The 15,438-nt window shown below is 43.6% G+C and overlaps 1 long non-coding RNA gene across 2 annotated transcripts in view; it reads right to left on the bottom strand.

Moving 5' to 3' along the window:
- LOC311608593 overlaps positions 1 to 13,835 on the bottom strand; it is a 35,053-nt gene extending 21,218 nt beyond the window's left edge. For both annotated transcript variants that reach the window (XR_014783031.1, XR_014783032.1), the window contains exon 1: positions 13,448 to 13,835. This is a non-coding gene — a long non-coding RNA (uncharacterized lncRNA). The remainder of the gene's footprint in view (positions 1 to 13,447) is intronic.
- Positions 13,836 to 15,438: the final 1,603 nt, after the last annotated feature.

The following is a 15,438-nucleotide window of genomic DNA, read 5'->3' as shown; positions in this document are numbered from 1 at the left end:
CATGGCAGGACAAAAGGGAGGGAAGGAGGGAGGGAGGGAGGGAGGGAGGAGAAAATAATAGAGATAAAGGAGGGGGGAGAAAAGAAAAAAGGAAAAGAACACATGAACAGCCAGCCTGTGCTCGATGCCAGCACTGGGGAAGCTGAAGAAAGAGGGCTGAGAATTGTTGAGTCTGAAGCCAGCCTGAGCTACACAGCAAGTCTGAGCTAGCCTGGACTTTATAACAAGAAACACGTGTTCTCGTTATTCCGATTTCTCTTGAGTCAGAACAACTGAACAGCCCTTATCCCTGTCTCCTCTCCCCCTGCTTTTGCCACTCAGAGAGCTGCTGTTATTATTTTCCCATCATTATTTTCTGCTAGTGCTGTTTTACACCTGCGTTGCACACTCATACACACACACATACACAAACACACATACATACACACATACATACATAGACACACATATACACATGTACACACACATACACATACATACATACATACATACACACACACACACACACCTCCTAGTGATTTTTAAAGAAAAAAAATAGAAGAATACTATGTAATTTGTTGATCTTCTCGTTTATAGCCAGATAATATTTTGGACAGACTGTGCTTAGCCAGCTCTGTATTAACACTTTGTGTTACTCACATCTTCTCCTTACAGATGGTTCTGCAATGAATGAGCTTATACAAAATTCCCATTGCGTCTATGCAAGTGTTTCTGAGGGATGGGTTCACAGAAGTGCAAATGCCGTGCCCTTGTTTACGATACAAGATGAGCCATCTGCTTTTAGTGGGCACAGAAACAACCCTGGGTCAAGATGATTATACTGAGACAATGCCACCAGCACCGAGGAGAGGCAGGGAAATTACTGAGCAGGGATGACATGAGACTGGCCAGCTTGTACCATCTGTATCAACCATTTCTGAAATGTTACAGACATTGACCAGGTTTGGGCCCCCCAGAATTAAAACTCTTTGAAATAAAATAAAATTAAAATTAACTAAAAATAAGGGCTTCAATGCCAAACTTTAAATAGTGCCTTTCTTGTTTACATTTCCCAGAAATAGATGTCCTTAGGCAAAAACCAACACTGACTCACAGACGGTACTGAGTGGTCCCACCGAACAGTCAGAGACGTGGCAGGAACCAGGGGGGACGGTACTGAGGAAGTTCTGAGAAAGGAATGTGTTTGGGGTGAAATGTCCAAGGAAATGCTTCAGAGTCTGATCCAGAAATAAGACAAATAAGACGCTGTAGGAGCATCCCACCAGAGGCAGGGGTGTGAGAGGGGGCCTCCCAATACCCATGTGTTCTGTGCCTGCTACAGAAGTTAATAAAGTGTAAAAAAGAACCAATCAGTGAAGAAAGACCAAGGCTGCATCAGACAGACTCAACAGAACCAAGATGTCAGCCATACCAGATTAGTCCAGTAAATGCGGAACCTTTGAAAATCTTACTGTAAGGGCAGCTTGGAACATTTTGGTTTGGGTTTGTCTTTGTTGTATTTTGAAGGATGTTCTTAAGGTGGGTGCACATGTGTTAAAACTACAAAGAAAAGTAAAGGGTTACTTAACTCATAATTCTCCCTAGTGGTACCCTGGGGGGGGGACTGGTGGGGGGGGGATCCTCAAGGGATCCTGGTGGCCCTGGGTCCATTAAGTTGGCTGAGGGGAACATGGGCAGGCAGCTCCTCGCTGTGTGTCTCTGTGTAGGCACTATTTCACAACTTTTTAAGATGTAAAAGGAGACAAAGAAGTTAAAGAAGGGATAATGAGCGTTCAGGTGACTCCCTAGATATGATCTATGACGTATGGCAGTGTTTTGACAATCATATAAGAAGAAAGAGACAGAAAAGTAAAAACGTAAAACCTAGATTTTAAAAACTCAAAAGGTGAACTCAAAAATGGAATTGGGAGATGATAAATATAGCATTTCAGACCACTAAGGAAAATACAGATTATTCAATGAGATGTTAAGACAAGCTGGAAAACAAATAAACGGACCCCTGACTCATTGTTATGCTGCAGTAAATTCTAAATGAATCACAGACTTAACTATAATCATATTGTTGTATTAAAAAACAAAAACATAGCCATCCTAGAATAAAGTTTAGATGCAGAAAGGGAGTATAAAATCCTTTGAAAGAAAGAGGCAAACAAGAGACTAAAAAGACAAATAACTCCAGGACAGGCAGGGCTACACAAAGAGACCTTGCCTTGAAGAAACAAACAAACAATCAAACAAACAACAACAAAACCCAAACAAACAAAAAAGAGAAAAAATAAAAACAACAACTAATTGATTATAGTATCAAAACTTACAGAATTGTTGGGAGAGGGCTGGAGAAATGGTTTAGCTGTTAAGAGTGCATGCTGCTCTTCCAAAGGACCAACTTCATGACGTTCCTAGCATCCATGCTTACAACATCCTGTATCTCCTGTTCCAGGGGGCACCTCTGGCCTCTTCAGGCATTAGCATGTCACACACACACACACACACACACACACACACACACACACACACACACACACACACACCTTAAAACAATAAAATAGTATTATCCAGACCACCTTGATCACAAGGGTCAGAAGAGAATGTCACAGGTCTGCTAGCAGGTCAGAGAAGGAAGCAGGACACGGAGGATAGATGTTTGATGCCACATGAAGAGGGTGTTACAAGCCTAAGAATGGAGAAGCAACCCATAAAAGACAAAAGAAGGAAGGAGATAGAGTCTTCTTACCTTGAACTCCCAGGATAACCAGCTCTGCAAACCTTCTCACTGGCCCAGCAGATTTACTGTTGGACTCCAGGTCTCCAGAACATGGAAAAAAGTGAATCCGTGCTGCTTAAAGGCACCAAGTTTGTGACCATTGGTAATAATAACAATAACGGGAAACTAACTCTAAAACAATCCTAGTTAGTTCAAGAAAATGGGAATATCTTAATAGCCCCGGTAGAGTCATTGTCTACCATAGAAATATAAGCATCACTACCAATATGCAAAAAGAAGAAATATAAATTGGTCCACACACATGTAAAGAAGGATCCATCTTTATTAACCAATTAATCATTGATTGACACAGAGAAAAATAAATGCTAACGCTCCATTTGCCAGAGTGTGATGGGCAACGGGTACTAGAGTACTCTGTGGATGGAAACAGAAGTTTGTAAATATCTGTGGATTAACATCTGTTCATAATGTTTAATATTTATGCCTTTTCGACACTCTGCCCCTCTGCTCTACTCTCAGAGATTGATCATGAACTAAAATTCACAAAGATGTAAATATAAAATGTTCATCCCAGTATTACTTGTAGTAATACAAAATCATAAATGATCAAAGTGTCCACAAATAGAAGAGTCATTAAATAAGTTACTGTATGTAGCATAACAGAATCTATTGAGGCCATTAAAACATTTGCATGCATGCACAGAGAAAATATACAACATATTTTGAGTAAAGTGATATATAAAATAGCATACATGGTATCATACCATTATCCAAATCTATACTTTAGGATTTAAAAAAAAATCTGTGTTTTGAATTTTATAATGACATATTGTTTATACTGGATCCTACTGTAGTTTTCCACTGCCCCTTGCCATATGACCTTGCAGTGCACTGGGATAGGAAGCGTATCCTTTCCACCTCTACTAATTGTGGGTTTGGCCAAGGGAGCATAGGCGAAAATGACAATCTGTCAGTTCCAAACCAAGCCCTTAAGAGGCCTTCTGTGGGTCTGCTTACACACTTGCATTCCTGCCAACACCACAAGAAAAATATGTCCTTGGAAGCTGCTGACCCAAGAGGAATGTAGAGACAAGTGGAATGGAAGAAACCCAAGTGAGACTTTCAACCAAGCCAATCAAACCACAGTCTAAGAAAAGACACTTTGGCCAAGTCACAGACCCATGAAAAAGAAAGGCAAATGTGCTTTATATGCCACTGGATTTTAGAGGCTTGTTGTGAAGCACTGTTGTGTCCTTCTGTATAATTATATACTAATAAGCGAAATCTTTGGAAGAAATTACTAGAATGTTAGCCTTGGCTATCTCTAGGCGGTAGGGTTTGGTGCTGTGCAGAGTACAAGTCAACCCAGCCTCACTCCCATACTCCTGTCCCACACATCCAACCACCTACTGAACATCTACATTTCAAGGTCTTGGTCTCATCCTGCCCACAACTGAACCAACCACTGATACCTCCCTTAGTGACACTCTGTCACCCCCCCACCACCACAGCTAATGAATAATAAACTTGTTTTTTCAGTTGCTCCACCTAGAAGACTTGGGACCATCCTTTTTCCTCCTCTTTAAATCCCACATCAAGTCTACCAGCAACCCTGCCAGCTCTGACTGAGATGTTCCAAGAGCCTAGTGCCTCGAACCTTCTCTCCCTACTGCTTCCAAGTGACAGAAGCCATCATCTTCTCTCACTTGGCTTACTGTTTGAACCTCCTTTCTGGCCTCACTACTTTTCCTCTCTCCCCCCACAATCTAATATTTACAGTGTCTAGAATAGACATTTTAAAATGTGAAGTCAGGTTCTCTTGAGCCCCTTGCTGGAAGGGCCTCCAGCAAGGCACCCTTGTCTCCTGCATGCTCTCACGCAGTGGCTTCTCTTCCCTCACCATTCTGTACTGTCCCCCTGGCTCACCTGATGCTTGGGTATGGAGCCTGTGTGCTGGTCAGACTCTGTCTGACCTATCCTACCCAACTGTATCCAAAGGCTCTCTCTGTTCAGGTGCCATCTTTCTGAAGATATCTACCCTAACCATCCTTTCCAGTTAGACCTCAGCCCCTTCCACATTGCCTCAACTCTCTTTCCTCTTTACTTTGTGCCACATTTTCCCACAGCACTTGCCATGCCCTCACATGTTAGTTGTATGCTTTACGCAATCATTATGTTAGCCGCCTGCCTTGCTGACAAAACGTAAGCCTCTGAAGGACAGCTGGTTGTCTCGTTCTGGCTGAATCCCATCTGCCTAACCTGTGTCTGACACACAATAAGCACTTAAACTGGATTTGTGGGGTAATGAAGGAATTTATTTGTAAGGTTCTTTTTATATAATTAACATGTATTATTTTAATATTTTTTTTTCAAACGATTAGGCATTCTTCTTTTTAATCAACTCTTTTTCAGAGTCTGGTTAATCCATGAATTCTCTCCTTGAACTTAAGTGGGATTAAATCCCTGTAACTCCTAACTTGGCATTCACCCCCAAAGTTGATCTGCAGCACTGTGCCCACCAGCTCTCCTGACGCTGAAATCTCATTAGCTTATTATTTTTCAGCCATCGATGATTTCTTTTCAGCATACAGTTTTCTTTAGTCTCCTTAAACTGTTGTAGACATGAAGAGGGATAGTTTCAGCTGGCCTTTTTAGTATGTCTAAGCAAGCAACTCATGTCCTTGAATTCTTTATAGGTCTTACTCTGTGACAAAGTAAATTGCATAATTATTTGCATATTAGGAGACACCACCACAACATGAATATACGCTCTCAGCAGCCTCTCTACCACAGGCTCCCTTGCAGCTAGCTTCCCCTTTTCTGTAGATCTGGTCTGCTCTATTGTTCAAATACTAGATGCACAGCTCTTCTCCCTGCCTTCGTCAGCAGTAGGTCCAGAAGATTCTCAGTACCCTGGGAGATTTGTTTGGGTTCATTCTGTCTCCAGCTACGCACTAAACTCTCTGCAGTGATTACTGGAAGCTAGAACCTTCATACATGTGTCTTGGCTGTGGTTTCTATTGTTGTGATAAAGCACCATAACAAAGACAACTTAGGAAGGAAAAGGTTTGTTTGAATATATTCCTTGTAACCTATTATCCAAGGAAGTCACGGTAGGAGCTCAAAGAAGGGACCTCAATGCATGAACTGATGCAGAGGCCATGGAGGGATGTTCCATACTGGCTGGCTCTTTATGAGCTGTTCAGACTGCTTTAAAAAAATAATTTCAGGACTATAACAGGCCCAGGGGTAGCACTGCGTACAATGAGTTGGGCTCTCCTACATCAACCATCAGCAGAGATGACGTACCATATGTTTGCCCACAGGCCAATCTGGTGGGGGGCATCTTCACAATTGAAATTCCCTCTTCCAAAATGACACTAGCTTGTGTCAAGCTGACATTTAAAGAAATGAGCCCAGCCCAAGTAACTTTAGTGCCCACATCTATACCAGTTTCCCTAGAGAGGCATAAAATCTTAGTCACAGACAATATGCTCATAGCTAAGAGGCATGGACATCCAGTAATCAAGCACACAGATGATGAGTCAGACTGTGTTTGTTCCAACTCTATTTATGCATGGCCAGAGCAAAGTCAAAGTGTCTCAGCTGAAACTCAGATCAGTGAAATACACAGAATAACTAACTACTACAGAGTTTTCTGAGGATTAAATGACTCATGCTGAGAACAAAATAAATCTCTAGGAAGTTTATTATGCAAGCTTGACTGTAGAATGAGTCCCTTAGCCACTCCCCTTTGAGCAAGATTGGCACCCCAATTCCCTTCTACCCAGAATATATGGGAAAAGCTCCTGATTTAAACCTGATCTATAAAGCATTCCCTGGCTTTCCATGTTCATTGACTCACCAACTCTAAAAGCAACGGAAGCTGCTCCCATGTGCTGTAAAAGTGCCTCACCAGGAATACCATCTACCCATATCAAGACCAGGCAGGCAGCAAAGAACCAAGCAGGTGGGAATCCAGGCCATGCTACCCAGAAGGGAGCCTGTTTTCTAGCACTTGCAGAGGGAAAACCTAGTATTTTTAGATTTATTCGGGTGCCAATTAGAAGTAAGTCACTTTCAGGTCTAAATGGCCATGATCACTTCCGTCCCACACTTCCATCCAAACATGACTCACCATTGTGATTTGATGAAGTCCATCAAAGTGTATAGAAGTAATTAAGGCTTGGAACATCACCCATTTCCATGTGAATTAAAGGTACCAATGCAACTTCTAGCAGAAGAGGAGGAAGAGGAGGAGGAGGAGGAAAGAAAAAATCAATTTCTAGAACTACATGACCAAAATTCATACCAAATGCTACAAACTGTTGGAAACCTCAGGAAATCCTAACTCAACACTGTCTACTCAGGTTTCCAACACTTAATCCAAGTGGTCTCATTTGGGTAGAAAGAAAACTCCAGTTTTTGAAGAATTAAGTTATGTTCTACATAGATTAAAGGAGAATTGTGACGAGGTTGAAGAGATAGCATTTCATCTGGACCATGAAGGGTCCTTCTTGCCTCATGAGAATGTGTCTTGGGAAGAGAAAGTGAATTCTGAGGCCGAGGCTGGGATTGCTGTGGGAGGGGACTGGAAGGCACAACAAAGTGATTCTACTTAGAAACATCACACCATGGCATGCCAACTAAAAACCATGTATTGAGATAGCCAGGCTCAGAAGAGAAAAGGCATTGTAAGAAAATCCATAAGCACCTGTGTGGCTGGCGAGTAGATTCCCTCCATCAACTTAGACTGAGCAACTGAGGCATCCTTCCTCATGACACTGGGCAGGAGGCAAGATGGCTCAGCTGGTAAAAGAGCTTGTTGCAGAAGTCTGATTATCTGAGTCTCATCCTCAGAACCCTTGTAGAAGAGGATGGACTGACCACAAAGTTGTATCTGACCTCCACATGTACCAAGGTACCATAACACACACACACACACACACCATATCATCACCATAACATCATCATCATCACCATCATCATCATCATCATCAATATCTCATCATCATATAATTAAAACAAAATACTGGGGCTCTCTGGGGGAATGAAGAAGGCCAATCTAAAACTTAGATTATTACTCAAATTATTTTCTGAAATTCTGTTCTCTGTAGCTTTGCACATCTTCCAAACAGGGAGGGGTTTGAACTGGGGCATCTCTAGGTCAGGATGTCAGACCCAAGAAACAAAAGCTGTTCTTTCACAAAGGCTCTTTGTTGTGGAATTCCTTGACACTGACCCCGCTAGCTCCCTGTAAGTACAATCTTCAGAAATTAGCATTCTATTGATCTTGACCCGTGCTGTCATTGATGCTCTGTTTTATGTGTTTTAATTAAATGTTATTAGTTGCTGCTGTATCCTGAGGCCATGTACTGGAGGCCAGGGAGGAGGTTTTATAAATCAGACCTGGAGCTTGGGTTGGGAGTCCATCAACCGTTCTCACTGAGCCACTGTAATTATTTGCCCCAGATCAATGGAGAAGCTTTGATGTCGTCTACTTCAGGGCAAAGATGTCTTCCCGTTCATCTCCTTCCACGATGTAAATTCACGAAGCCCTTTTACAAGTCTCACCCTCCCCTGATATAAACCTGAGCTTTCTGTTATGTTTCTGGGCCGTCACTCATTGTTGCTACCCCGTCAAAGCTACATCACCCAGGACCTTGGACCAGTTTCATGTGGCTCTGTCTTAGAACCACAGTTTTTTTCTGGTTCCTCCCTCTTCCACCCTCTTGTTTTGGTTCCCTATGTCGCTTACAGTGCTTTGTAGATCCGGGCCCCTGTTAATGCTAAACTCCTTCTAGACGAACACATTTCTACTGTCTGCTCTATCCAGCACATCTGCTTGATGTACAGTTAGCGTTCAGTACACATTAGCTGAATCCAACTCAAGAGTGGGAGGAATTTGCACATCTCTTAGAAACACCCTAGAGGCAGCTGAAATCCACCCCAGGGCCTGCGCCCCATCTGCTACATCAAAGACCACAGCTAGAGGAAGAAGGGACTGTGGTTATTTTGAAAGCATAACCCTTGTCAAGTCTAACCAGTACTAATGTTTTAAATACAAGTATCTGTTATATATAGGAAATTCCTAGACTACTTCAGAGATCAAGATGGGGAAACTACTCTTTGCTCAAACTCCATCAATGTTTTCTTTTAAACATTTTTATTCATTTTTTCATTAGCACACAAAATGATAGGTTGCCTAGTGACACTGTCATATGTATCACCCCATTACCATTCCCCGTATCCCTACTGGCCTCCTTCCTGCCCCAAACAGTCCCTTTTCTGCTTTTATGTCTTAAATATAGTAAGTACACACAACATGTGTGTGTGCATATGAGAGAAATCATGATCTATTTGCCTTTCCCCATTGACCTTCTTTGCTTTCTTTTCCCTCCAATGACCTTTTCTTTCCTCCTAGATAAAGTCTCCCTCAACTTTCATGGCGTGTGTGTGTGTGTGTGTGTGTGTGTGTGTGTGTGTGTGTGTGTAGTGTGTGTGTGTGTGTGTGTGTGTGCCCTCAACTTTCATGGTGTGTGTGTGTGTGTGTGTGTGTGTGTGTGTGTGTGTATGTGTGTGTGTGTGTGTGTGTGTGTGTGTGTGTGCCCTCAACTTTCATGGTGTGTGTGTGTATGTGTGTGTGCCCTCAACTTTCATGGTGTGTGTGTGTGTGTGTGTGTGTGTGTGTGTGTGTGTGTTTCTGAGACACATTCAAATCACTAAACTGGAAAGGGGGTTCATAGCTTGAATAAGAATGACCCCCAGAGGCTCATACATTTAAATGCTTAGGCAGGGGCACCATTTGAAAGGATTAGAAGGTGTGGCCTTGTTGGAGTAGGTGTGGCCTTGTCAGAGAAAGAGTGTCATTGGAAGTGGGCTTTGAGGTTTCAAAAGCCCAAGCCAGACTCAGTGGCCCTCTCTTTTCCTGCTGCCTGTGGATGCAGATGTAGAGCTCTCAGCTCCCTCTCCAGCACCATGTCTGCCTGCATGCCGCCATGCTTCCTGCCATGATAGCAATGGACTAAAGCTCAGCGCTGTAAGCCAGCCCCAATTAAAAGCTTCCCTTTATAAGGGCGCCTCTTCACAGCCATAGAACACTGACTAGGTCAAGGGGTGAGGTGTGTGTGGTGGTACACACTCCAGCTACGTAGTGAGGCCTCGACTCAGTCAAAAATCATTTTTAAAAAATAAATAAGAAAAAAAGAACAGTCACTCACAAAAGTAAGGAAGAAAATCTAAATGTATAAGTGACAAGGATTTTTTATTATTTACCATTTGTTCTATCGCTATATTACAGGCCTTGACACAATAAGCAATTGTTGGGCCTAAAACCAGATAAACACTTCTTGAATAAATATTCACATGGGAATTTGGGAGCAGAGCAAAGACAAGCATCCCTTCAGACTTGCCTGTCACCTTAGCCCAAAGTCACCTTCCCCCCCAACAGCAGCCTTTTCCTGCTAGCATCTTCAGCTTTCTGAGTCTTGTTTCTGAGGTTTGCTTGATCATTTAGCAAACATCCATGGAGCACTGTGAGTCGGGCTCCATTCAAAGCGTGCCACACAATGCATCTACCTAGTCCTCACAGCAAGCTACTGCTATGTCCTCACAGTGGCTGTTACTACTATAGCACCATCTCCAATTGCTGATGAGGAAACTCTGGGATGGGAGAAATTACCACATGGCCTAGTTCACATAATGAGAGACAGAGTCAGTACTTAAAGCCCCACGGCCTGTTTCTTTAAGCACTAGATTGCCTAGCTTGGCCATAGACCAATGGTTCTCAACCTGTGGGTCACGGCCTCCTTTGGGGTGTGGATGACATTTTTCATAGGGGTCGCCTAAGACCATCAGAAAGCACAGCTATTTTCATTATGGTTCCTAACAGTAGCAAAGTTATAGTTATGAAGTAACAACGAAATTAACTTTATGGTTTGAGGAGGAGATCATCACAACTTGAGGAACTCACTATATCCAAGGGTCACAGCGTGAGGAGGCTTGAGAACCACTGACATAAACCAGTCGTTGATGTTTCTAGGTGTCTGAGGCTCTAGGTACCAAGGCTCTGGTGCCCAAGGCTCTTCAAGAGTGTCATAAGCCTGACCAGAGCGGTGAGCACATTCAGGCGTCATCCATTTGTTAAGCATCAGCTCCTAATAAGATTTATAGAACCCTGGCCTCATTTCCCTTATAGCCTAATGATAAGAAATAGGAAAATGTCCAAGAAAACTCACCGACGTATCTACTGAGACACCATCTTACGTGAGACAAAGGAAATACAACAGGCCAATGAGCTCTAGGATCAGCCACAGGGCGGGGGATGGGGGGGCTCAAGTTCTGTGCCTGGATGGAGCTTAGTCTCTCTCTCTCTCTCTCTCTCTCTCTCTCTCTCTCTCTCTCTCTCTCTCTCTTTCCTCTCTCTCTCTCTCAAGATTTGTTTATTTATTTAACATGTATGAGTACACACCAGAAGAGGGCATCAAATTCTATTACAGATGGTTGTGAGCCACCATATGGTTGCTGGGAATTGAACTCAGGACCTTTGGAAGAGCAGCCAGTGCTCTTAACCTCTGAGCCATCCCTCCAGCCCGGAGCTTAGTCTTGAGGGGAAACCATAGCTGCACAGTGAGGATTTGTGGGGAAGGTGCTATGTTCGATTCTCTTCTGTCACTATGATAAAACACCATGACCAAAAGCAACTCAAGAAAGACAGCTTACAGGTCCAGAGGGCGAGAGCCTTTCTCACAGTGACTAAGACGTGACCCAGTGAGAGGAACTGGAGGCTGGCTGGTCACATTTTGTTCCCACACACACAGGAAGCAGAGGGGACGAATGCCCTAACCCTGGGTGAGGTATAAACCATCAAAGCCCATCCCCAGTAGCATACCTCCTCAGCAAGATTCTACCTCCCAGCAATTCCATAACCCTCCAGACAGTAGCAGCACTTGGGGACCAGTGTTCAAATACCCGAGCCTCCCACTCAAACTGTCACACAGCTCCAGCCAGGGGATCAGAACAATCAAGAGTAACAATCGAAGGGAAGGGAAACAGAGCTCACCTCTTGCAGGACTGAAGGTTTTCTTTTACATTCTTGACCAGAAGCCACCAGACTTGGCACCACTAATTCCCAGTGAACACTCCATGGGCCCTTCACCTTCGTACCTAAATGTCTCTGAACACACCAGACTATCTGGGGCCACCGAGCACTGTTCCCAGGGGGCATGGCAATCTCCCGCCATCATTGTTTGTTCCCATGGTGGCCAACCATGTGGGCGTCTTTCCCACAAGTCAAGTGGCTTTAGACAAATTATTGACCTTTAAGCTTCAGTGTTCTGGCCTAAAAAGTGGGGTCACAAGATGCAGCAGCTCATTGTGACCGAAGGTTTCTCTTGATGTCAACTTGATGGGACCTGGAATCACGTTGGTAACAGATCTCTGGGCATGTTTGTGAGGAACTTTATAGATTAGGTTAGTTGAGGTAGAAAGACCCATCCTAAATGTAGGCAACACTATTCCCGGGCCATGGTTCTAGACTGACTAAAAAGGATAAAGTAGGCTGAGTTTAAGCCTTCACCTTTCTCTGTCTACTGACTGTGGATACAATGTAAGCTCCTGCCCCTTGACTTCTCCAGCGTCACCACATCCATCCGGAACTGTAAGTCACCATAAACCCTCTTCCTTGAGTTGCTTTGCTCAGGTACCGTCTCATAATGACAAGGAAGGAACACAGCGGCTTACGTGAGCTCACCCCCCCCCTCCCCCCGTCAGCACAGCCCTGGGCTGGAGAGCGCAACTACACATAGGCAGTTCTCCTGAAATGATGGGCATTTTTATTAATTGTACCAGGAATAGACTCCTCAGGTTTAAATATTTCCTGGCAGAGTGTTCCAGAGCTTCTGGCATCAGCTATGTTGTCTTCTAGGCTGATAATGGATTACAGGAAAAGGTCTGAAGGGCAATAAATGCAACATGATCCAAAAAAAATCTACCATTTCCCAAATAATATTATCTCTACTACTGTTTGTTGTTGTTGTTTATTGTTGTTGTTGTTTTAAATGCAGAGTACTGGAAATTTCTAATCATATTCATTCAAAGTCTCTCTCTCCTCTTTATTCTGTTTCATGTCGACTTAAGCAGGAAGACCTCAGCAGCATGACCTTCTGATGGGGAATCGATAACTGAAAGCGGAGGGCACATGACCAGAAACTCAATTCTCGCCCAGATGAAAAAGAGAATGCTATTTAACCCAAAGAATGCCGGGACGGGATTTCTGGTCGACTCCTGAGAAGTCGAGACTCTGCAAGGGTGGGGTGGGGGTGGGGCTCCACTCTGTCCTCTAGCATGGTTTTTAGCTTGCTGCTAAAGGGCTTTGTTAAGACCCAGGCGCTAGCACCATCTCCTGGTGGAGCTGAGAACCGGAAAAAAAAAAAAAACGGGCGTTTCAAGCAAGGACCCTCCCTCGCCTTAACCAATATTAAGTTCAGGAGGAAACCTGGTAATTTCGTCGGAACGGCTGTGTTCTCAACCTCCTGTTACGTATCTAAATGGAGAAGGGCAGATGATAAGAGTCTCGGGCCATTCACAGCCCCCCCAACAGGGATGGCCCCTGCTATGCTGTTACTTCCTTTGTTTCTGTAAGAGCCTCATCGCTCACCACTCCCGCCCAGCCACCAGAGGCAGCGTGTGATAGCCCCTCTTCCACCCACATATCCGTCTTACCTGAGGATCCTTCTCTGCCCAAACTAGCGTCTTCAAACACTTCCCCTTTCTGGGCATTCTGTACAGAAAGAAATGGTGTTGGAATCTGTGCTCAGAGCGAGATTTCCTGGCCACCGCAAAGCTGCGAGGCCCCGTTCACCCAGACCCAGAATTCCATGGTAAGGATCGATATGTCTCCTCTCCTTTTTAGGGAAATAAAACATGGATCCCTTGCCCTCGTGGCCTCTTTCACCTTCTAGGTTCTAGGTGAGATTGGGTGGTCTAGATCAAGTCGCCACCCCTCATCAGCTCTCTAGACACCTTCAAGCCAGGTGACTTGGCGTCATCAGGCAGAGGTCCCAAAATAGCTAGGGGAAAAAAAAAAAAAAGAAGAATCTGCAGAATTGTTAGCCAAGGAACAAACCAAGAAATCCTGCACAAATCAGTTTGAACACAGGAGAATCTCTGGCTGGCTGTATCCTTCGGTCCCTGCTCGATGTTGTATGTGAACTTGGGTTGGGTACAGTATCCTGAGCCTTCTCTGTTTGCTAGGCAGCGCTTTGCCAGCGGTTCCTCGTGATCTTGATGATGCCCATGAAATCGGTGCATGTGTGTTTTCACTTAACAGACAAAAAAAAAAAAAAAAAAAAAAAAAAAAAAAAAAAAAAAACAACCAGGGTCAGAAAGGATATAAGTAGCATATCCAAGATCTTCCAACAAGTAAGTGGAAGAGGCAGGACTCGAACTTGTACTTCCTAGTTCCTCTCAATCACTATAATTGAAGTATCTTTCAGAGACCCGGGATTTGGGGTTTCCTCCAGCGACACTGACAAGGGCTCTCCTTATAGTCGCAGGATGAATGAAATGGAAACAACTGTCTGCAGATGGAGGTGCTCTTCAAAGCCCTGTGGATGTGTGTGGGAAATACGAGACTGGAGCTGTATTAGCATCAGGCACTGCTTAGCCCTTCTTGAACAGCGTGCACCCAGTAAAATCCTTTTCCCCAGTATCATTTGACGCAGCTGTTAAAACATGGTTCTTACCCAAAGCCTGTTTCTTTAGGACCCTGTTAGTAGCTTTCTCACAGTGGCCATGCCTGACGATTGATTTCTCATGGCTATTTGCAAAAGCACAAATATAAATGCCATTAACTGGCAATAAAACCAGCCAGCCGATTCTAAAAGCCAGCACTGGCAACTGCTCCGTGGTCTTTGGGGACCTTTGGTTTGCCAGGTCCTGCTAAAGCAAACATTTCTTTTGATGTTAAGCTGCCAAAGGCGGCAACCTTGTCTTTTGCTCAAAATTTATGGTATGCTGATCTCTGGATGGAGAGAAGACACTTTTTAAAAGGATCACAGAGAGCCGCTAGGGTCCCTCATACCAGACCCACCCATCCCGGCTCAATATATTTCTTCCTTTTTTTCAAGTAACGTTATTATTTTTAAAAAAGAAAAATGAAGAAATTTAGTCAGTGTTCTTAAACTGTCTTCCAGATCCCTGCACTGGACCCTGTACATCAAAGATGTACAGACAGACAGACAAACCTCTTCAAGGCACTTATAATCTAGTGATGGGACACAGCCTACACATGAAGCCGCTAGAGAAACAGAGCCAGCAGCCACTGTCAGGGTGACATGGAGGACCGCAGACAACCACAGTTATTCGAGCGCAGAAGGGAAAGCGCCAATGTGGGAAATAGACAGCAAGCTGGCGGTGGCTATGTTGTTGCTGTGCCTGCTTTCCCTGTACCTTCTCATGCCTTTTAATGACAGATTTGTGAAATGACAAATCAAAACCCTTTTCTTTTTAAAGGTTACACATATTTCAGTTGCCATATTTTTTATTACATATATGTGTATATATACATACATATATAAACATATATATACGTACATATATAAACATATATATGTACATATATAAACATATATATACATACATATATAAATATATATATATATACACACCTCTTCATATTCATAATCTAGTGACAGGACACAGCTTACACATGA

Source organism: Acomys minous (genome assembly GCF_964271855.1).
Source record: "Acomys minous genome assembly, chromosome: 11".
Lineage (NCBI taxonomy): Eukaryota > Metazoa > Chordata > Mammalia > Rodentia > Muridae > Acomys > Acomys minous.
This window is presented reverse-complemented; position numbering and strand designations above follow the sequence as displayed.